The sequence below is a fragment of the Globicephala melas genome, chromosome 1 (assembly GCF_963455315.2).
Source record: "Globicephala melas chromosome 1, mGloMel1.2, whole genome shotgun sequence".
In the NCBI taxonomy this organism is placed as follows: Eukaryota; Metazoa; Chordata; class Mammalia; order Artiodactyla; family Delphinidae; genus Globicephala; species Globicephala melas.
Genome location: NC_083314.1, coordinates 33,429,576 through 33,453,505, shown reverse-complemented (window position 1 = coordinate 33,453,505; position 23,930 = coordinate 33,429,576). Strand labels below are relative to the sequence as shown.

The 23,930-nt window shown below is 52.2% G+C and overlaps 1 protein-coding gene across 2 annotated transcripts in view; it reads left to right on the top strand.

The window, feature by feature from the left end:
- Positions 1 to 478: 478 nt before the first annotated feature.
- LRRN2 (leucine rich repeat neuronal 2) overlaps positions 479 to 23,930 on the top strand; it is a 63,123-nt gene continuing 39,671 nt past the window's right edge. For both annotated transcript variants that reach the window (XM_030872750.2, XM_030872751.2), the window contains exon 1: positions 479 to 884. The gene's annotated coding sequence lies outside the window, so the exon portion shown is untranslated. The remainder of the gene's footprint in view (positions 885 to 23,930) is intronic.

Below are 23,930 nucleotides of genomic sequence, written 5' to 3'. Positions count from 1 at the left end.
CCATTCTTTAGGATGAGCGGTACCCGTACCCATGGACAAATTCTAACCCACTCTGCATCCCTTAGTCCGCTGTTAACTTGGGGGAGGATAACACCACGCAAAGCAAAAATGCTATGCTTATGAGTTGCACCTGTGCTCTAAAAGCTGCTGAATTTCTCCTCCGTCCTCCTGGCCTTTACAAGGGAGTAAGAAGCAATATCAAAACAGCCGTTCCCTTTCCCCTCTCAGATCCACGCGCTGTGCTCCCTTCCTCTTTCAGACAAGCCTTGCGTGTAAAAGCACGAGGACACCACGGCCCCAGACGCTCAAGCCTCAGCATCTGGCCCCACCCAACTCCTCCGTGTGTGTGTGTGTGTGTGTGTGTGTGTGTGTGTGAGTGTGTGTGTGTGTGTGTGTGTGAAAGGGGCCTCTGGACACTCTGGAGTTAAAATGGCAGCAGGACTGGAGGGGGTGGGGGATGGCGTGGCAGGCTGACTGGGAGAAGGCGACCGGAGTGGGCTGGGGAGGTTGGGAGAGCGGCGGAGCAGCGAGCGAGAAGCCGGGGGGAGGGGCGCACGGAGGGGCGCGAGGCGCCGCGGAGGCCTGCTCGCTGCACTTGCGAACGGGCGGCGAGCGGAAGGAGCGCACGATATCGGTCGCCAGCCTCCCGCCGGACGCGCGGGCGCGGCGCGGCGCGGGTGGGAAGGTGGTTGATCTGCCGGCGCCCTAACCCGGCTCTGCCCCGGGACCACTCCCAGGAAAACTCCGCGGCAGGGAGGCGCCCGCGACCCCACCCCGGCCTGCGCGGGCGGCGCGCGGAGGGAGGGCAGACTGGTCTTCCTCAGCCCAGCCCGGGCCGGAGTGGAGCGGTGCGCGGCGGCGCAGGCGGCGGCCGGCGGCCGGGGGTGAGTGTGCGGCTTGCGACCCGGGGCGCGCGGGCTGGGGGCCGCTGGGCCGGGCGGGCGCTAGGGGAGGGGCGGGCTTCTGCCGCGACGCCCGTAAGGGAGCCAGGGACTCGGGCGGGGAGGCGGCCGCGAGGGGAGAGGGAAGGAGGGCTGGAGACTGGAAAGACGGTTGCCGACTGCGCAGCCTGGACCCGAGGAGGGGGCGCCCGGGCCTGAATCCACCGGAGAGGCCCGAACCGCCCCAAACTGTTGCTGGGCAGAGCGGGGCCCTGAGATGTCGCGGAGCCGCGAGGTGGCAGAGGTTAGGGAGGGCGTGACAGGCGCGGACTCGCCAGGGGAAGCGCTCCAGAGCCCGGGGACTTTCCCTTCCTTGGAGCTTGGGTGTCCAAGGTGGCCTTGGCGTCTGTCCGAAGTATCTGGAACCCGGAGCCTGCCTCTTCCCGGGCGGCAGGGGTCTGTGCGCAGCCTGGGCTGGGACATTCGGGGTGGGGGATGGGCGGGCCTAGGGTTCAGCCTGCGGGCCCCGGGCTCAGCCTGCGGGCCCCGGGAGTGGAAGGCCAGCTCGGGGCCCACCGCGGCACCCAGCCGACGGGAGGGGCTGGCCAGCCACAGGTGGTGCGTCTGTCCTGCAGGAGAAGGGCGGCGTAGGCTCCGGCGGCCCAGCCAGCGGGGAGCCGCCGGGTGAGGGGAACCTGAGCCCCATTAGGGCTGAGCTGAGAAGCTAAAGAGGTGCGGGAGACCTGGACCCTGAGGGTGGGCCCTAGGGTTGTTGCTGTGCTCCCCCTCTGTCCTTGTCCTTTCTTCCCCATCAAAGGAACAGGAAGGAGGATGTCAGCTGGGCTTTGTGCTCTGTTCTTCAGGCTGCCGCAGCTCCGGTCTGCTGGAACCAACGCAGCTTCTAATAGGGCACCTTGCAGGGTCTGGAGGGGGTGGGCTGGGCGCAGCGCTCAGTTGCCAGAAATGGACCCGTCGGGCCCTCTACTTGAAGACCCCAGAAGGTGCGGTGGTAGAGAAAACAGACACCCCAGGTCAGGGGAGTAGAGGCGGCTCCCTGCCAGCTTGGTCATCATCATGGGGAGATCTGGGTCTTATCATGCACCCTGGCAGACGGCAGGCTCCCCCTTCCCCGCCAGCTTGGGGTGGGCTCTGGCCCATGTCCTCTTCCTGAATGAGAAGGCAGGGATCCCCTCCCACTGCCCACTGCTCCTTAAAGGTCCCTCCAACAAGAGCACTGGGCATGGGATGGGCAGGGCTGTGTACAGGGCACTGAGGCCCCCTTGCCTGTGGGCCCTGCTGTTATTAGAAAAAAGTCACATGTGGGTGGCCTGACCCACTTTCCTGGCTGGCCAGGTGTCCTTATGGGGAGAAGACGGAAAGAGAACACAGCTAGGGGTCTGAGCCTTCTAGACCACTTTCCTTCCCCTGGGCTTGGCTCACAGAGTTTCCTCCTCCCCATGCGGGGTGGGAAGGGGGTGTCCCTCTAGACCTGGGATGAGACCTCATTATTTGGAAAGGATGGAACTAAAGGCCTCAGGCTTCAGGGATTGAGACCTGCCCAGGGTCTGGCAGACACCTGGCATCTAGGAGCACCCCCAAATCTACAGCCTCCTCCTGCACAGCCCGACCCAAAGAAGACACTGAATGGCAGGGGGAACTCAGAGGTCTGCTAAGACGAATTCCACCCAGGCTGAGACAGCAGGTTTCCTCTGTAACGCTCCACCATTCCTCTCCACTCCCCATTCTTTATTTCCTGTGTCTCCCCCCCTCCTTCCTCCTCCTCTCTTTCTCCTTCACTCTTCACTTCCCCTTCAAGCATTTCTTCCTCTCCCTTTTCCCTCAGACTGCTCTCACTCTTCTCTCACCCTCATCCTCTCCCCAGACTTCTCCGTCCCTCCTTTCCAGGTCTGTCTCCACCTTTGCCCCGTCTCTTCTATAAACTGCTGCTTCAGCCTCAAGCCAGGAGTGTGCACTTGGCTCCTGGCTCCCGAGCATCCTGACGGTGGGCACACATGCACTGTTAGCTTTGCTGTACCCCCTTTGCAGAGGAGGAGCCTGGGTGGAGGGCCTGGCAGCTGCGTTCCCCCTGCATGATTCCTGTACCTTACCACTTGCCCCTCCTACCTGCCCTCTTTTTTTTATTATTATTATTAGAAAGGGGAAAGGAAATCCATTGCTTTTAAAAAAATATTCATTCATTCAACAATTTATTGAGCACCTACTCTGTGCTTAGCACTATTTTAGGAGCTGAGGATACAGCAATTAAACAAACCTTTATATCTCAGGGCAGAACCAAAGTTGTATCTGGACTTCCCAGCTGATTAGGTCTGTAATCACCAGGCTGTTTCAAAGACCCACTACTTGTAGGGTCAGTGGGGGATGCGTGTGAACAACCCTAGTAAATTGTCATCTTTATTATACCGAGTGACCTCTAACATGACAGGCCCATCTTCTTACGGTAAACCAGGTACTGCAAAGCTTACAGACCCAGGGTCATCCTGTCCTTAAGACATTTCTGACCTCAAAGGATGGACCAGTTCATATCTTACCATTTATCTGGGAGGGCTGAGTAGAAGGCCAGTGCTTTAGATGGAGAAGGGAGAAAGAAACATATTGGTTACTGAGTACCTATAAGCACCAGTCTGTCGGGAGCTTTACAGAAATTATCTCATTCAATCCTCCTAATAACCTTCTAAATTCTGGATTATCATCTGCTTTATAGCTGAGGAAATTGAGGACCAGAGAGGATAAACCACTTGTCCCAGGTCACAGAGGTCTCCGTATTGAAATCACTGATTATCTGCAGTTCACTTGGCCCCTATGTCTGTGACATCTGGTAACTTATACAGTTATCTGAAGATTACATTTTAACCAAGTTTTTCAGGAGCATGCCTTGTCTCCTCAGAATATTAAAATATATAAGGATTTGATGAATGGTTGCGTGAATAAGCTTTCTCATGGGATCCGGGAAGGCTTCCTGGAGAAGTTGGGACCCTGGGAGAGGAGGCAGGGAGGGCAGTGGATCTTCCTGATCCCACACAGGTCTGTGACAAACTAGGCAGGCAGTCTCTCTCTCTCTCTCTCTCTCTCTCTCTCTCTCTCTCTCTCTGTCTCTCTCTGTCTCTCTCTCTGTCTCTCTCTGTCTCTCTCTCTGTCACACACACACACACACAGCATCTAAGTAGAGTTGATGAGAAATTGCCGTTTCCATTCAGGGTCAGTGTGTAGGAGCTTGGTCCATGGCCAGTCTAATGAGTCAACGTCATTGGTGTTCTCAGCCTCCTTGGGCAAGTCTGGATTCTAGAAAAGCTCCAAAGCAAAGAATGGGGGTGGGAGGCTTTCAAGCCTGCAAGAACTGCAGAGAAGGACAGGGATAATGGATGGAGGCTGGGTGGGACAGGAAAGGGGGAGAGTGACCTAGGAACAGACAAAGGCAGGAGATAAACAGAAACAAAAACCAGAAGGCAGGAGACATGCACGAAAAGACACAACGGGCAGGACAGACAGTGTGCGGTGGGATTGCTAAGAGAGGATGAATAAAAAGGATAGCTTTATGTGATACTTTCCAGAGGGCCTTGGTCTCTCTGTCCCGCAGCATAGAGGCTGGAACATTCAACCATGTTAGCCTTATGCAGGCGTGTGCTTACTCAGTCAGCCTATCTTTTCTAAGTACCTACTGTGCGTTCAACCCTGTGCTAGGTGCTAGGGACAGAGACAAATCAGGTGTTGCCCCTGCCTTCTAGGAGTCGACAGTAAGAGTACAGATTCTAGAGCCACACGGCTGCGGCTCAGATCCACCCCTTCTAGCCGGGTGACGCTGGGCAGGTTATGTAACGTCTCTGTGCCTCGGTTTCCTCATCTATGAATGGGATAATACTAGTACCTACTTCATAGAGTTGTTGTGACGATTAAATGAGTTCATACTTGCACTGAGTTTAGTGCCAGATAACTATTCTTAAATGGGGGAGTCAGTCTTACCATAATGAAACAAGTGCTATAATATAGGGATAAGCAGATAAAGAGGTGACTGTCTCTGTCGCCAGATGAGGAAACGGTCATCAAAGGACATGATATTGGGGCAAGCCTTGAAAAGGAGTCAACCAGGCAGAGGTGGTGGGCCTGGAAACCCTGGGGCCCAGGAATCGTGTGTGGAAAGGGGCTGTGTCGTGTGTGTGTTGCCTTCTATAGATAGTAGGAGCATCTCGGACACATCCTACCTCAGCCTCTTTGTTCCCGGTGCTCAGAGCTGAGCTTCCAGTGCGGCTGGCAGGTCGCCCAGAACATCCCCACACTCTCCAGCCTAAAACATTTGGCCTTTGGGCAGGGGACCTGGTACATCCCTGCTGGGATTTGGTCTCATGACCTTGGCCTCCTAAATGTTCTAAGCCAGCATTGAGCAGTCTCTGCTCCAAACCCAGAGCTGCCATGGCCCTTGTCCTCTGGCTTCTTGTGCTTCCTGGGGACCCAGGAGAAACCTTGGCCTGAGGGACCTGCCTTTTAGGAGGTGAGTTGACCCAGGCTTGGTTTAGAATTCAGTTTCTCTCTGTACATTTCTTCCACCCACACCTTCCCTGCATGCCATGGTCTTGAAGTGAATTACAAGACGAAGAGCAGGCAGAGGGTTCCTGGGGCACTAACTGTTCTTCGCCTCCACCTTGCACAGTGTAATGGCACTAATTATAGCAGCTGGCATTTACTGAGCACTTACCATGTGCCAGGCACTGTCTATGTGCTTTACCTACATTTTCCCATTAAGTCCTCAAAAAATACCCCATTAGGTAGGTCCTCTTATTATCTCTAATTTAAACATGAGGAAACTGAGACTCAGAGAGGTTCAATAACTTGCTCAAGGACATGTAGCTAGAAAAAAACCAAGGGAGGACTTAACCTTTCTGACTGGTGGGCTCCTCTCCTTAACGCCCCCAGAATCCAGTGTCCCTTGGGCCTGGAGGGTGCTCTGGGGGCATCCTGCCCATTCTCCCCACCCCCTACAGTAAGAAGCTCCCCAAGTCCTGTCCAAGCCAGGGGCTGCCTGTCCCACTTTTGGGACCTTCAGAGAGGGTTTCCCTTCTTTTTCCTCCCAGAGGTCACAGCTCCTGGAGAACCAACATTGTTTCCTCTGCCTCAGCTAAATGACTCGGAGGCCACATGGAGCTAGTGGCCTCAGAGAAGCTGGACCCTAAGAGTCAGTCCCCAGGGCCGCAGTAGTGGGAACCAGCGCACAAATGACTTCTGGGAGACGTCTTCTCCCAGTGACTGATGTCCCAGTGACTTCTGGGTGGGTGGGCTGCAGACCCCAGATGAGGCGGAGGGAGGTGGGGAAAGCTTGAGATTAGCACTGTCAGTGGGGTGTCTCTAACAAGGGAGAATCCTGTGTCTTGGGAAGAGCAAGTACAATTGTTCCTATTTACAAACATCTCACGGGACAGATCCTTCAGGAGCAAACATGTGGAAGAAGGGGCAGCAATTATTAGGCAACCAGCACAGGTCCCCCAGGAAAGGCGGGTCTGTCTTCCCTCATTCTACCCGGGGGCGGGGGGTGGGGAGGTAGGGGGAGGAAAGGGGCGAGGAGAGAAGAAAGTCAGGGAAGGTCGTGTTCCTTTACAAACCGTTCTCAGAATGAGTATCAGAGGCAGGTGACAAAAGTGTCTGTCTTTGGCCTGGGAGGGCAAGGGTTGTAATGCCCAGGAGATGGAGAGACCACAGAGGGCTGGCTGTCGGGCACGCTAGGAACCTAAAAGCTGTGCACACGGAGGGGAGGGACTTGACATGTTACCTTCCCTGGCGGTCACCCCTGCCCCCTCACCTTCTACTTCTTGGACAGAACTCCCAATGGGATGAAGGTCACTGGGGCTCACACAGCTCCAGGCCTCCGAACCTCAAAGTATTTCCCCAGAGCTGGCCCAGGGGTGAAATGGTAGAATCCCACATCCAGGGGGAACCTACAGAATTTCCTGTCCGTTGCCCACCTCTGAGCACAACTGTGCCTCGCATCTCAGACCCAGGGTGGGGCTGGGGTCTCTTCATTCAGCAAGTATTTATGAAGCATCTATGCCAGGCACTGGGCGTGTAGGTAAAAATGAGCAACCAGAGATCTCTAGAGCTTATACTTTATTGTCTGAGGATAGAGTAAATAGTGCAGTTGACCCTTGAACAACACGGGTTTCAGCTGCGTGGGGTTTTTTTCCAATAGTAAATACTACAGCACTACATGACATTTGGTTTGATCTGTGGATACAGAGGAACCGCAAATATAGCGGGCCGACTGGAAATTATATGCAGATTTTCAGCTGTGCAGAGAGAGGGTCATTGCCCCGTTCCCCAACATCGGTCAAGTGTCAACTGTGTATTAGAAAGTGGCAAGTGCTAAAAAGAAAAATAAAGCCAGGAAGGGGGTTAAGAGTGTATTGTTAGGAAGAGGAGACTTTGTAGCTTTGTACAGGGCAAACTCGCTGAGAAGATGACATGCGTAAAGATGAAATGGAGGCAGATGGTAAGGGCACACCTGGCAGAGGAAACTGCAGGTGCAAGGGGTCAGAGGCAGGGCTGTGCCTGGTGGGTTTGAGGAGGCCAGATCTTGGAGAGCCTGGAGCTGGGGTGAGGAGTTTGTTTCTTCAGAGTAAGATGAGGCTTTGCAGGGTTTAGGGCAGGGGTGATATGATCTGACCTTTTAAAACCCCAAGGTTTGGGCTTCCCTGGTGGCGCAGTGGTTGAGAGTCCACCTGCCGATGCAGGGGACACGGGTTCGTGCCCCGGTCCGGGAAGATCCCATATGCCGCGGAGTGGCTGGGCCCATGAGCCATGGCCGCTGAGCCTGCGCGTCTGGAGCCTGTGCTCCGCAACGGGAGAGGCCACAGCAGTGAGAGGCCCGGTACAGCAAAAAAAAAAAAAAAAACCCCAAGGTTTGGGCCATCCATTTCTGCGTTTTACTTGGGTGGCTGGTCAAGAAGTTTTCCAGGCATTGAAGCTAATTTAGTCAATCAGTATTGACCCACCAAGTCCTCACATGATGGGCACTGCCTCCTAGGCAGTGAGGGGGTGGGGGTGGATAGGGGGGAATAAAAAGAAGCATAAGACACACTCGTTACTGGTAAGGAAACCTACCAATCAGCTGGAAAGGCAAAACTTATACTCACAAGAAATAAGGAGGGAATAATACCAGACAGTATTTAAAACCAAGTGCTAAACTGTGTGATTTAGACTATAAATGTTATCAGAACTGTGAGCTCTGTGTGGGAGTATATAGGGAACGTTTCCCCGAGGAGGTGCAGCTGATTTGGGCCTTGAAAACCGGGTGGGGTTTGGATCTGCAGAGGGGAGGATTCTCAGGAGGGGAACTTGTGGGTGTGGGGAAGGGTGGCCAGGCCAGGGGAGGGCACGTGGGTGGGAGTAAGGCCGCAGGAGCGTAAGCTGCCCAGGACAGGCACTCTGTCTCTGGAGCAGCCCCTTCCCCATCACCCAGGTTTCTCGTGTCCCCTTTATTCTCTCAGGAAACAGGAGAGCAGCCCTGTAGAGAATGGAAACCATAGGCCAGTACTCTGGGCCTCTCCTTTGCAGAGCCAGCTGATCTCTGTCCCTTGAAGCCCTCTTGCTCTTCTCAGGTCCCATTTCCAGCTCTCGAGTTGTTTTCGTAGATGCGCTCTCTTCTAATCTGATGCCATCCACCAGCGCCCACTCAGCCCCCTGTTGTCCGGGGCTCAGTTCTCTGGAATTCCCTTGAGCTCCATTTTTCTACCCTGTCTGCAGCCAGCTTCTCTTCTCCCTTCCTCTCACTGCCTGAGCTCCTCTTTGGTAGGTTACTCCTAGAACATTCCAATTAGTTTCGTGTATGGCAAAATGGAAATGAAATTCTGCCCAAAAGAGCATCCATCCCCCATGAGGGGTGAGTCTCTCTTTCCCCTAGAGAGGCCGCCTGGGTCCTGGGGGTTGGGCTTACTTCTGGAGTGTGGAGACAGACTGCCCTGGGGTAGAGTGGGAGCATTGGTGGCGCTGTCCCGGCCCCCAGCCAGAGAGCCGGAGCCAAGGGTCGCAAGGGCTAAGTGTTCTGCTCCACGGTCTGCTCTCCCTCCGCTGGGCCCTCAGCAGCCGGAGGAAGGAGGGCCCACCAAGCTCTATCCCCAAGGCTCCCCGGCACAGCCACCTCCACGATGCAGGCCTGAGCCTGGGGCTTGCCTGCAATCCAGAGGAGGTAGAATCAGAGCTGGTTAGAGTCCCTCCTGTAACCATACGCCCTTGGGCGGTTTCTTAGGTTCTCTGAGCCTCAGTTTCCTCACCTATACATCTGGGTTAATAGCACTCACTTCATAGGGTTGCTAACGATAAGAGCTAAGTTGTTGAGTGCTTATGATGTGCCGAAAGCATTACTGCATTTATCTCACTTAATCCACAGAACGCTGTGCAGTAGATGTTATTTTCCCCCATTTTACCATTGAGGAAACCAAAGCTGAGAAACATTAAGTAACTTGCCCGAGACCAGCAAGTGGCAGAGTCAGAATTCAGCCCCACATCTTTCTGACTCCAGAGCCCTGGTTCTCAACCACCCCGTTAAACGAGCTAATCTGCGTACAGTGCCTGCTGCAAAGTAGAAGCTCAGTAAATGTTAGTTCCTTTTCTCTTCAATCTCCCCAGGGCCGTACCTCCAAAGAATAGCTTTCTCCTCCTGCATCACATTTCTTCTCCAGGATCCCTTGGGACATATAATAGAAGTAGGAATGGGAATGGTTTATACCAAGGGGGAAAAAAGGGCTGAGAGAGAGTGAGTAATTTGCATAAAATCATAAAACACTAGGGCTGTGATTAATAACTAGAGGGCACCCTTTCTCATAAGAATCTGGTTATTCAACCCCACTGGGTTCCAGGCAGTCAGCAGAGAGTATCTTGCAGAGGTGAGAACAGAGGTCATGCTATGTGGGAGGAGAACGTGAGGCCACCATCTCCCCCAGGAGCAAGTGTTGATCACTGTGGGCCTAGAAATGTGCTAGCAGGAAGATTCTAAAACCTGTGCCCTCTGAACTTGGGTCCTGTTTCTGGAGTTTATTACAAATAATCTGGGGGCTCCTCTGGATGGATTTAGGAAGGGACAGTGTTGAAGGTCACGATGTGGGAAGAAGGGCCACTGTCTCAATTTTTTTTTTACTGTCAAATCAGTACACCTTTTGCACCAGGTGCAGTGCCAATGGATGGGGACGGGTAATGGGGAGCCAAGGAAAACAAGGACATGGACTCGGGGATCACCAGTCTGGTGGGGGAAGATCATTCACATGCAGGCGTGGATGCACATGCACACACAGCTAGCGCCATCTGACCTGACCTGGAAGCGAAAACAAGAACAGATGCATGCAGGGTAATCTGAATGTATGGTTACAGAGGGAGGGGAGAGGAGAAAATTGAGGCTGGTGGGTTCTCCACAACAGCCCTCATGCTTTCCTCCCTGGAGACCTCTTTACTGGTGGACACAGAGACCACCTTTCTGCACACCGCACCAGGACGGCCTAAGCCTGCCAGCGTTCACACTCAATGGGCAGACCCCAGAGTTCCTCTGAATTTCCTTGGGAGGATCCTCCAGGGAGGAAAGGAGGAGTCCAGGCCATAGCATTTAAAACTGATGGCAACTGAGTCCTCTGGTCATGTGGCTTTCAAACATTTCTAGAAATTGATCCATATTTCAAGACAAAGCTATATGTGTGGTAGGCAGAATAACGACCTCCCAAAGATGCTCACCTCCTAATCCCCAGAACTTGTAAATTTGTTATGTTACAGGGCAAAGGGAATTAAGGTTGTGAATCAGCTGACCTTAAAATAAAGAGATTATCCTGGATTATCCAGCTGGGCCCAGTGTAATCACAAGAGTCCTGTAAATGTAGAAGAGGGAGGCAGAAGTCAGCGTCAGAGTGATGAGAAAGACCCGACTGGCCGTTGCTGGCTTTGAAGATGGAAGGGGCTGTGAGCCAAGGAGTGCGGCAGCCTCTAGAAGCTGCAAGAGGCAGGGAAACAGATTCTCCCTTGGCGTCTCCACGGAGGAACACGCACCTGCTAACACCTTGATTTTAGCCCAGTGAGACCCATTTTGGACTTCTGACCTTTCAAACTGTAGATAAATTTATGTTGCTTTAAGCCACTAAATTTGTGGTAGTATGTTACCTCAAGAACAGGAAATTAATACAGGGTGCTGTAGTTGAAGCAAAGCCAGTGGACCAGAACCCCACTACTTGGCCTCCTCCTGACCCGTGACCCTGGAGGAATCGCTTTCAGAACTCCGAGGCTCTGAAGAACCAGTTTGAAATACACTGTGTCTGAAACACAATCTGGTTATTTTCGCCACGATGAAACCGAGGCCCAGAGAGAAGTGGCTTTGTCAGAGGTCACGCTGAACTGGTAGACTCAGTCCAGGGCCTGCTCCTGTCCCGTCAGAGATCTCGGGTGCTCACCCGCGTTCGTTCTCATCCGCTTCTCCATCTGCAGCAAATGTGTGTGTGCTTCTACCTACGAAGAGCTGGGTGCTGTGCTCAGCACTGGGCAGAAGCACAAGTGAGTTCGACGTTCAGGAATATGGGAGAAAGTGGTTGAGTGCTGGGCCTGCCCTCAGCCCCTCACTGAGGGGCTTCTTCCTGTAGACATAGGCCAGCAGCTCAGGTTGCTCAAGGCTGTCAGCCTCCCTCACCCTGGGGCTGGTCCCCAGGTGAGCTTGGTCATAGCCACCTCCTCTGGGCAGAGATGCAGTTCTATGAAGGGAGGGGGCTTGGCCCGCTGGCCCTGCTGCACCTGCCCCTCTTGCAGTACACAGGGCCTTGGGGGAGGGGGGAGCGGAGGTGGCAGAGCCCGGTGCCCCACCTGAAGTCAGCACTCCGCTAGTGCCTTATCTCCCCTCTGCCAGGCGTTTTGGCCTACCCAGCTCTCCCCCACAGCACACCTGAGCCACTGGCCAGCCCCCAAGGCTGCCATCTCCGGGTGTTGGTCTCCATGGCAACCCCACATTTGCCGCTCTGGTTTCTAATGACTTATTGGCATGTGTGGTAATTTGCAGAGCTTGGCAGGCAGAGCTAGGGGAGCTAGTGGCGGGAGGGTGGGGGAAGTGAGGGGGGCTTGGCAGTGGGGAGGACGTTCAAGTTTGGGATGGTGATAGAGGCACCCTTTTCTTCCCTCCCCACCCTTCCTATTCCCTGCTGATTAATATCTGCAGTATAGAAGCTGCTTCAGGTCCAGGGCCTCCCCTCTCTGAGGAGCATCAGCTCTCTCCAGGCCCCTGAGTTGGAGACAGATGGACAGACAGATGTCGAGCACAGCTGCTCACCTGTCAGGCAGCAGCGGGTAGGCATGGGGGGCTGACAGCCGTGTTCATCTGTGCAGGTCAGACCACTCGTGTTTTCTGACGTCTCCTGCCTGCTCCCTGGGCCCTGAGAACGAGGGTCTCTGCTGGGCCCGGTAGTCTCCCCACCTTGTGGGGAGGGGACAAGGGTGGTATATCCACAGGACAGGTCTTTGCCACGTCTTGGCCTCTCACACGCTCAGAGAACCCAGCTAGGCGGTGGCTGAGCGGGATGCCAGATTGCATAGGCAGTGGGTGAGCCAGCCAAGCAATCAAAGGCGGAGAGATGAGCGAGGCCCTGACCCTCTCCACTCCTCTTCAGCAAAGCTTACCCAACCTCAAAACCACTTTCCCAGGGCAAGGCAGCGGGGAGCCTCGCCTGTGTGCCACGCAGTCTTCCACACTTCGCTGCCTCCTCCTTCGCTTCTGTCTCCATCCTGGTCTCTCTTTAGGCAGAGAGGCAGCCTGGTGTGCTGAAAAAGAGCACCATCTTTAAAGTTAGATACGTCTCGGTTAGAATCCTGGCGCCGCTGTCTACCACTTCTTTGACCTTGGACATGTCTCTTAACCTCTCTTTGAGCCTCAGTTTGCTTATCTGTAAAATGGGATTTACATACCCATTTCACAGGGTTGTGGAAGTGAAACCAGCTCACACTTCAATACTTGGCATATAGTAGGCACCAATAAATATTAACGAATTTAAAAAACAATCTTTTATCTACTCCAATAAATAGGAGCAAAGTGATGAATAATTTAAAAACTTCTGGTGGGCTTGGTAGGGTTTTCTTTTTCTAAGTATTCGAGAATAGTCTTCATTTATTCAGTAAATATTTGCTGAGTATCTACTGTGTACAAAGTACTGGGCCAGGTGCCGGTCTTTCCTAATATTTTATGATTAGGGTGCAGTTAGGTTGCCTGTGCATTCTCTAAGCATATAGCATCTGACAGGAGGTGGAGGGGGAGGCTAGGGAGGGCTAGTGGCAGAGAGAGGGTGGCCCAAGGTCAGCCACATAGTGGATCTTCCATGGATGTCTGAGAAGTGGCTGGCCCCAAGAGAAAGGTCAGCATTGTGAATGCTCTGTCTGGGTCATGTGCAATGAGACATTCTGCCTGACTCCTCAGAAATGGTGAGTCTGTTTTTAGAGCTGGAAAGTGGATGAAGTGCTCCTCCACTTTCATAAGCTGCTGCTGAGGCTGGAGGGGGCTGCCAGCGACCACCCAGCCACCAGACGGAGAGGAACAAATGCACCTGCCCCTCACCTGGGCAGCTGAGCGGATCACAGCTCGCTCAGCTGATGCTGGGAGGGAGGCGAGGAGAGCAAGAGGGAGCTGGGAACTTGGCTTCCATCTCTGCCAGCAGATGGACTTCTGCCTGCAGCAGGAGTCTGTCTGTTCTTCTATCAGCCTCCCTGCAGCCTCTTCCAAGACCGAGTGCCAGAGATGCGCAAACAGAACGTCAGAGACAGAGACGGCTGGGGCCCTGGAGAGTATCTGGCCCACGCTACCCCGCCCTCTTGTTCACAGTATAGCACACAGACACAATGATAGCGGCTCAGGGACTCTGACTGACCCGAGGGCTAAGGGGGGGGGTCAATGTCTCAGCACACCTGTAACCCATCTGTGGCACCCTAACATCGATTGGGGAGCTTTAGGTTAGCCAGTTCCCCCAATCTATCTTTACTGATGCAAAATCTGAGGCCCAGGGAGGGGAAAGGACTTGCCCAAGGTCACACAGCATGTAAGTGTCATCAGGACTAGGTATTCATTTCCGAACTTCTGACCATACGCTATATCTATTACCTCTTCTCAAGACTCCTTCTACTTTCTTTTCTGACCTTTCACTCTGGAGAACATACTTAAGGTACAAGGGAATGTAATTTCTCTAAGACCATTATTCCCCTAATCTCATAAAAGTCAGGCTGCATTTCTGCTTCCCCCTTATCATCACCAACCACCCTCTTGTTCAGTGAAGCCTTTGGCATCTGCCCATAGACATCCTTCCCTTTCCAAGTCTGTCCATTGTTTTGGGGGAGATCAATGACTAGATGAGCAACTCACTCTACCCCCAGACCCATCAGCCCCTTCACCAGCTTCCCGGCTCAGCCACTCACTCCCAAGGTCACACCCTAGATCTTGCCGTCACCTGGAAATCACCTACTAAAGCACCCTGCTTTCTGGTCACCACCTCCTGGTTCCCCAGCTTGTTATCTCAGACTCCCACACAGCCGTTTTTTAACTCTTTGAGACCTTTGGTCCATATGGACGTAGGTCCATTGGGACCTATGTTCTAGATCCTTTGGTCCATTGGCACCTCTACTTTCTTGCCATCCGTGACCTTCCTCTGACTTCTCTGAGTGCAGATAAATTCCATGTTCCATCACTTTAAGAACTCTCCTGCCAATATCCTAAACTCTCCTGACCCTCTGTCTTTATTGCCTGGTCTGGCAAAATCCCAGTTCCAGATTAATCACTCTGTCTGCTGCTTTCTGCCTGCACCCAGACCACAAGCCTGCTAGAAAAAGACAAAATGAGGCAGGTTGGGACCTCTCAAAATTCGCCATCACCAACCCAACTTGTTCTTCAGAAGTGCCTGGTGTTCCTACCACATTCCCGTGGTTATCTCCCTCCTGACTCTCCACAATGACTGTTTCACACCTCCCTCCCCAGAACTCTACCTACGCCCTCACTCTCAGCCGAGGACCTCACCTCCTACTTCACAGAGAAATCGAAGCCATCGGGAAAACACCCTCAACTCGTTTCGCCAAAGCCTCAGACCCAGCTGCCTGTGCACCAGTCGTCTCCCCCTTCCCTCCTGTCTGAGCAGAGGAGGCAGCACTTCCATTGCAGACCAGCTCTTCCTCCACTTGTGTTCCAGATCCTGTCCTCTGGTCTCCTCAGGAACATCCTTCCCGCCACGCTCAAGCTTCTCCCATCTTCAACAACAACAGAAACCTTCCTCAAGTCCAACGCCACCGCCTGCCGCCTTATCTCCTTTCTCCTTAGGGGCCAGATTTCTTGAAAGAGCTGGCTCTACTAGCTGTCTTCGTTTCTGCACCTCCCACTCCTTCCTCTGCCCCACTTCAGTCTGGCCTCCTCCCCCATCGCTCTACTGAAACAGCTTTCCATATCACTAAGTGCAGGAAACATTTTTTAGTTCTCAGAAGCATTTTTTTACTCCTTTCTGACACTTCTTTTCCCTTGGCTTCTCTGACCCCATATTCCTGGCTCTTCTGGTTATTCCAAGTCTTCTTGGCTGACTCATCCTTCCCTTCTCTATCTTTAAACATTGGCATTGCTTATGGTCTGGTTCAAGGAGTTCTCTTCTGACTGCATAGCTGTCCCTAAGCCATCTCATGAAAGGCTTCTGTTATCAGCCACGTGCAGGTGACACCCAGAAGTACATCTCTAGCCTGCGTCTTTCCCTTTGAGTTCCGTATCCTTATGTCCACCTGCCTAGTTGACTAAGTTGGGAGTCTCAAGAAACTTCAGACTTGGCATATCTAAAGACACAGTCATGATTCTCCTAATCTTCCACTGCCTCTCCACCCGCTGCCTGATCCCCCTTCAGCATTGCCTGGTTTTTGAATGGTACCCCCTCAAGCCAGTTCTGTGTACAGGAGTCGTCAACTCTTCCCCTTACCCCCTTATAACCAGTCCATGCCCAGGTCCTGTCTGATCTCTGGGACAGCATCCATGTCCATCCACTCCTTCCCATCCTCACAGCCTCCACTTCAGGCTGCCCTTACCTCTCGCCTGCGCCCTGGAATCCCTTTCTAATTTGGGTGTCTACATCTGCCCTTGCCAATTCAGTCTCCAAATAGCTGCTAGAATGCTCTCTTTTTTTTTCTAAGTGTTTTTATTATTTATTTTTTTGGCTGCATTGGGTCTTCGTTGCTGCACGCGGACTTTCTCTAGTTGTGGCGAGCAGGGGCTACTCTTCGTTGTGGTGCGCGGGCTTCTTCTTGTGGTGGCTTCTCTCGTTGTGGAGCATGGGCACGTGGGCTTCAGTAGTTGCAGCACGCTGGCTCAGTAGTTGTGGCACATGGGCTTAGTTGTTCTGCGGCATGTGGGATCTTCCCAGACCAAGGATGGAACCCATGTCCCCTGCATTGGCAGGCGTATTCTTAACCACTGCACCACCAGGGAAGTCCCTAGAATGATCTTTTAAGGACAGAAATCTGATCTGGTCACAGTCTCCCATACTCTCAGAACTCTTCAATGATTCCCAGTGCACCCACCACTGCCATGCTCTACACTCTACACATTGGCTTCTTACCATTCTTTGCTAAGCTCTTTGCCTCATGCTTTTCACACATGCTGTTCCCTGTCCCTTAATCACTCTTCGTATTCCATATTTCTCCCTCAATTCTAGTTAGCTTTCAGATCTCAACTCAAATAACCCTTCTTTAAAAAAGCTTCCCCAGGGTACCTCCAGAATTTTATCAGCCCCCTGTTAAACACTCTCATAATGCCCTATATGCTTCCTTCATAACACACATCATGATATCTAATTATATAATTGGGTGTGCTTATTAGATAAATGTCCATCTCTGCCACTAGACTGTGACCCCATGAGGGCAGAGACACTGTTTAGTTCACGGTTGTAACACTGGCACAGATTAGGCATTCAAAACTTATTTGGGGAGTGAATTAATTAGTGAAAGGTCTTTAAATACAAAAAGGATCTCGTCTCGGGCTTCCCTGGTGGCGCCGTGGTTGAGAGTCCGCCTGCCGATGCAGGGGACACAGGTTCGTGCCCCGGTTTGGGAAGATCCCACATGCCGCAGAGCAGCTAGGCCTGTGAGCCATAGCCGCTGAGCCTGCGCGTCCGGAGCCTGTGCTCCGCAACGGGAGAGGCCACAACAGTGAGAGGCCCACGTACCGCAAAAAAAAAAAAAAAGATCTCATGGAAAAAGCTGAGAGTGTGACCAGATGACTGCTGCCTTGCCTGTGTTCTGCAGTAGAAGGAAGCAGGGCTGCTTCTCCTCTCCCCTTTCCTTTCCCTTCACTGTCCTTCCCCAGCTAAAGACTTTGCCCAGCTTCAAAGGAGATTTACTCTGATTTTCCAATCAGAGGTGTAGACTCCTCTTTACCAATAGTTCTTTCAGGAACAATAGCAATAATTTTTCACCCTACAAAGCTCTCACATATATCATGGTGTTTTGATGTTTTTTAATGTCCTTTGAGCCACCCTTATGAGGAAGCTGGGGTGTGTGTTATGATCGCTTGTTTCACAGTGGGGGAAGCTACTGCTCAGAAAGGTTTAGTGGCTTGCTTGCAGCCACGGGACTGGTCAGCAAAGAGTTAAGCTCAAACCTGGTGCTTGTGGCCCCACTTCTGTGCTTCTCTGCACCATTGCATATACATGCTTGTAGAAAAGAGGCTGCCCCAAGTTCTGGATTATCCACAGTAGTGGAAGGAGGAGTGGTACAAAAAAAAAAAGCAAAAAACCCTACATGGGGTGGGAAGGAGGAGGTGGGTGGAACGTGATGTGCAGTTTGGTTTGTGGATATACCTCCTGTGTGGTTAAGGCCGGTCTACGTGGGCTCTGCAGAGCCTGCACTGGGCTTCTCGCTTTTCTCAGATACTTAGAGTCCCTCATTCAGTGCCAGGACAGAGTGACAGATCAGGCTCTCTGGGTCCCAGGAGCAGGAGGGCCTGGAGAATCCAGAGGAAAGAACGAGGGTGGTTGAGGAGGATGTCGGACAGTGGCCCCTCACCCTCACCTCCGGACGGAGGATGCCTGGGCTCTTGGGGCATACACAGCCTCCCTGCAGTGGCTTCTGCCTATTTTGCAGCCTCTCACCCTACCACTCTCTGCCTTCTAAATGCCCAAGTAAAATCAACTGCCTCTTGGCCTTCCCATGCTGCTCCACACCGGTAAGCTTTGCTCGACTGTTCCTTCTGCCTGGGTGCCCTTCATACACTCCTCACCTGGTTGACTCTCCCTGTACTTCTTTCCTGACATCTTTCCCGGGAAACCTTCCCCAAAGCCCAGAGACCTCCTCCCATGTACTGAGCACACTCAGCATGCCGTATTAAACACGTCTTTGCTGCGTCTTCCTATCATGCTGGATTGGAAGCTCCTTGAGAACACAGACCGTGACTTACTCACATTGGTGCTCCCAGCGCCTGGCAGGTAGTAGTAACAACACCAACAGCATGTAATGAAGGCTTGCTGTGTGCTAGATATGTTAAGTGCTTTATATTAATTCACTGAACCTTAAGAATAAGCTCATCTTGTAGGTACTATATACCCTATTTTTAGAAAAACTTTTTGTTTCAAAATAAGTATAGATTCACTGGAAGTGCAAAGAAATGTAAAGGGAAGTCCTGAGTACCCTTCATCCAGCCTCCGCCAACATGCACATCTTATGAAGCTATGGTTCAATATCAAAACCAGGGAATGGTTGTTGATAAATTCATAGAGCTTATCCAGATTTCATTTGTGTGTGTGTAGCTTTGTGTAACCACCACCACAATCAAGATACTTAACTGCACCATCACAAGGCTCCCTGGTGCTAACCTTCATAGCTACACACCCCCATCCCTAACTCCTGGCAACCTCTAATCTGCCCTCCATCTCCATGATCATGTTATTTCACAGATGTTATATAAATGGGATCATACAATCTATGTCTTTTGCCATTGGCTTCTTTTCTATCAGCATAGTTTCCTTGAGTTTCATTCAAGTTGTCCCCTGTATCAGTACTTTGTTCCCCTTTGTTGATGAGTAGTGTTCCCTGATAGGGATGTGCTACAGTTTAACTGCTTACCCACTGAAGCACGTTTGCATTACTTCATTTTCAAGTGAGGAAACTAACTGGCCCGAGGTCACACAGCTAGTAGGTGGCATTTAGTAAGTGTTTAGTAATAGGCACCTTTAGATTTGTCTGTTGTACTGAGCTCAACTGATGGCGCTTCGTGCTCTTAGTGCCCAGCCTAGTGTTTGACACACAGTAGGCGCTCAGGAATGAGGCAGAGAGGATGTGGATGAAATAGCATCTGTAGCAGTACAATTTTTTTTTTTTTACATAGGTAATAGTAATGTCTAACTTGTCCCTGTGCCTAGACATTCACAAGAGAGAAACACATCCCTCTTGATATCTTACGTAACTGCACTTTCAGTTTTACTTGGAATATCAGAAAAGGAAAATCGGGGCAGTAAATACGATCACATACAGAGGCTGGCATTTTATTGCCTAAAATGCCCAAAGCGATTGGTTCCAAATTACTATATGCCATGTTTGCATGGTGTTTTGCATCTAATTTGCAGGTTGCTCATTTTAGCACAATGCAGAGAAGCCCTTCCAGCTCCTGCTGCTTGTCACCACCACCCTCTCAGCTGCTCCAGGCAGGCTGTGCTGGTGCAGGCTGCACAGACCATGGGTTGGGTCCAGAAAGTGCCCACCCTAGGCCAAGAAGGCCACCAGGGCGTTTTTGCCTGTAGAAGAGGAGCTGAGTTCTTGCCACTCGGCAGGGGCCTCAGGAGGTTTAATTAAGGAGGATTTGTGGAGCAGTTGGAATCCTCAAGCTCAGGTGTGGAGCCAAATGCGATTAAGTGACTGGAAAGGCCCCACGAGCTATAACTGGTCTCGGTCCCGGGCACCGCACCCCGGGGACGGCTTGCTCGAGCCCCTGTGCCATCCCTGTCTGTTAGAGGTGAGGTGGCAAGAGAGCTAGCCTCAGCCTCCAGGGACACAGTGGGGATAAGTGGGGTCTCCAGGGCGGGACTTTCACGGAGGGAGTTTGGAAACGTGTCCCGTGACCTCAGAGGGAACCTGTGATTTTAGTCCAGTCAAGGCCTTAGCAAGGGCCCTGTGTCGGAGGGACAGACGAAAAGGGTGAGACCGTGGGCCCTGCCCTCAAGGAACTGCTAAGGGTGTTGACCCAGCCTCAAAGCGATTAATTAAACACCAAACTAAATGGTATAGGCCCTAAAGCCAGTGGTAGTTGGTGGAAAGAGAGACGGTGTTTCCTGGAGAAGGTGTCCTAGAGGAGGTGCGACTCGGCTGGACACGGAAGAACAGGCCTGGGACCTGCCTCTCGGGAGCGGTACCTCCTTGACTCCCAGGCTCAGGGAGGAAACACTAGAGGAAAGCAAATACAGTCTGGCAGGAAGTTCACAGAGGTTTAACCAAGACTCCAGAGTCATTTTGACCTTTCTGCAGGTCATTTGGGCCTATGTCCTCAGACCCCTGGGAATGTATGGCCACTCTCTGTCATCAGGGCCACTTCAAAGGAAGAGTTGACTCCTCTCCCTAAAGAGAGCGGAGTCATGGGTGGGGAGGCAGAATGGCCTGTTGAGAGGATGGGCTTGTTAGGAGGTGCAGCCAGTACTGGGGTAGAGGGTGTGGCGTGTCTGATTTAGGGCCCCTGTTCTAAGGACTCAAGTTGAAGTTTGGTAGCTTAGGGACTGAATGGAGAGAAAGGACTTGATGGTCACTGTGATGGTGCTGCCAATGGGACAAGAGAGTACTGGGGAGGCGGCCAAGGAAGAGGGGGGAGATGAGCCTGCAGAAGAGGCTGATCCCGGAGGGAGGGTGAGCACAGGAGAGCACAGAAGACAGGAAGAGAGTTCCGAGAAGGAAGGGCTTCTAGCGGTGCTGGATGAGTCCATCAAGAGCTCCCGGAGGCTGAAAGCAGAGAAAATGCTGCTGGATTGTGAAGAGCTGTGAGATTGAAAAGCAGCTCACAGGTGGCTAAGCAAGAAGGCTCTGCTTAGGAGGAGGACCAGACAAAAGTGGCATTTTTATTGTTGGTTTTAAAGGCAGAGAGAGCGTAAGTGAGGGAACTGAGTTTCCTGAGGAAGTGGGAAGGGACGAGGTTGGTTTTTAAAAGGAGAAAACCTCTTTCCTTAAGACAGAGGGAAGAGAAGACTAGCAGCTGGGCAGAGGTGTGTGTGGGCAGGGAGGCACAGTGCCGGAGGGCACAGGTCATGCCTGCCCATCCCATCAGCCCCACAAGTCGGCAAGGCCACCTGTCCAGAGGACGGGGTGCAGACGGGGGCACAGTGAGAAGCAGGTCTAGGAAAGGGCTCTGCAGAGTGTACCGGGGCGGCAGCAAGAGAAGAATAAAAGGATTGCAGCAGAGAGGGCCTGGTGGGGCTGGTATCGTGGGTCTATTGTATGGCTGGTCTGTAGGCTTCTCTGTTTTCTTCCTACACTGCTTTGGAAGGAGAGGACCGGAGTGGGATAGGGAGAATAGCGAATCTTTTAATTGAGGCAGGGGCAGCATTGACGTCAGTAACCTTTGCCTCACTTCCTTGGGCCTGGGCTCCTAGGAGGCCCAGCCTTCTACAGAGACCCTCCCAGCCTGGCCTCCTCCTGTGAACAGCCCAGCCAGGAGGTCTACTCACCTGGCCTTGCCATCTGGGGAGCTCTCCGCTTCTCAAAGCTCGAGGCTATTTCTTCTTGTCCTGACTTATCAATGGATCCGGTTCTAAAAGAGTCCCATTTGCCCTCGCTGCTCTCTGTGCACTGTTTTCATTTTTCTCCCCTCCTCGATCTTGCAACAGCAGCTTAATAGCCTGCAAGAGGGTCAGACTGGGAAGATGAATGCTGGCCTGTGGGGGACTGCGTCCTGCCTCTCCATTAGGGACGTGATGGAAGGCGGTAAACAGAGAATGGATAATCCAAGGAAACACAACAGACGCAACAAGCACCTTGCAGGATAATCCAAACAGCATTTCCACTTGTGCTTCGAGTGTGCTGTGATGGCTTGAGTACACCGATTTGCTGGTCTAGTTAGGTCTGATTTGGAGAGCACTGGTTGCATCTCCTAGAGGAGAGGCAGCAGCAAGGAGAAACCAGGATGGGCAAAGAATGATTGCTGGTATCGTGGGGAGAAGCCACCCAGTGAATAATCCCCAAGTGCACACAAGCAGAATGGAGGGTCCAGGATGGCTGCCCCTATGTGAACACTCAGCACGTCAGAGCAGTCCAGATACTGCAGGGCCCCCCAGAACACTGTACTCACGTGTGTTGTATGTTGACCTGTGATGACCAGGTGTACCAGGGAGAATGCCTGGGAAAACCCCTGTGGGTGGAGTCAGGGCAGATGTCCAAGATGACACATCCCTGTGCCTATCTATCTCAGTTCCTAAAGGGCTTTAGTAAAACCAGTCGTCATGAAACCAAGCTGTGCTCTAAGCAGTGGTGTCCCCAGATTCTCTGAGACTTATGACAGGGCTGGACTGTGTTTCTCAGTGTCCAGACAAGGGACTGTGGCAAATTTAGAGCCATATGACTTGTGCTTAAGGCCCAAGTTCCCAGCTGCTTACCAACTGTTTGATCTTGGGCAGGTTATTCTTTACCTGAAGGTCAATTTTTCATCCATAAAGTGGGACTTATACTTGCCTGACAAGATAACGTGTGAGAAGGCGTTTTGCAACTTCTTAAATGTCTGACCGCTGTTGGAGGTTGAGAGGGAGAGGTTGCAGGGAATATGGAAAGGTCGTGGGGCTTGAGTCATATGGACCCGAGTTCAGATTCCAACTGTTGGTAAGTCTGTGGCCTTGAACAAGCTGGTGAACATCTCAGTCTCGGTTTCATCATCGTAAAGTGGACGTGAGTAAGCCAGTCAGAATATCGTGACAATCAAACGATGTGGTGTTTGGAAAGGGTCTGACATGTGGTAGATGCTCCCCAAACATTGCGCCCTTCACTCTCCCCACACCCCTATCAATAGCTCCCCTCCCAGGCCTTCAAATCAAGGACGGCTCAGAAGACGTAATTTACACACATTTCCAGACACTCCTGCCCTGCGTCTGTCTGTGGAAATGCCACGTTGTCTGCACCCTCTCCAGGGTCTCCTCTTTAGCTGCATGTCTCCGTCTTGGGTTTCTTCTTCCTGTCCAACAGCAGGTGCTTGCTGAGGAATGCATGGCTCATCGAACACAGTCTCTGGTCCCTATGGAGTCATTAGGCCATTCTGTGGAACTCCATCTCTGCCGGGGACCAGCTTTCCCCACCACTGCATCTCCATGACGTTTGCCTGGCCATCCTGGGGCAGGGTGCCCAGGGGACAGGAGTGCTGGAGAGGGCTCCTTGCTCAGAGTAATTCCCTCCCCGGCTGAGGGGGCCTACTCCCTGTCCTGATTTGAGTTAGCTCATAGAGCTGCCCTTCCTTTCCCACTACCAATTCTGTCTGACAGTGCTTCCTCTGTGCCGCAGCACAGCAGCCCCTGACCCTTCCTGCCAAGGGTGTCTGGGAGCCCTTAACCACGCAGCTGCCCCTCATGGCTCCCAGCAGGGTGGCACTTAGGTCATGACTGGACAGACGTCCAAGCCCCATGTGGTCTTGTCTGTGGACCATTGTCTCAGAATCACTCTTGGTGGGGAGAGGGATGTTAACAATGCAGATTCCCAGACAGCACTCCAGTGTCCAGAAATCTGCATTTTTTATATTAATTTTTATTGGAGTATAGTTGCTTTACAATGTTGTTAGTTCCTGCTGTACAGCAAAGTGAATCAGCTATACATATACATACATCCCCTCTTTTTTGGATTTCCTTCCCATATAGGTCACCACAGAGCATTGAGTAGAGTTCCCTGTGCTATACCGCAGGTTCTCATTATTTATGTATCTTCTACATAGTATCAATAGTGTATGTATGTCAATCCCAATCAACCAGTTCATCCCACCACCACCCCTTTCCCCTTGGTATCCATTCGTTTGTTCTCTACGTCTGTGTCTGTTCTTCTGCTTTGCAAATAAGATCATCTATACCGTTTTTCTAGATT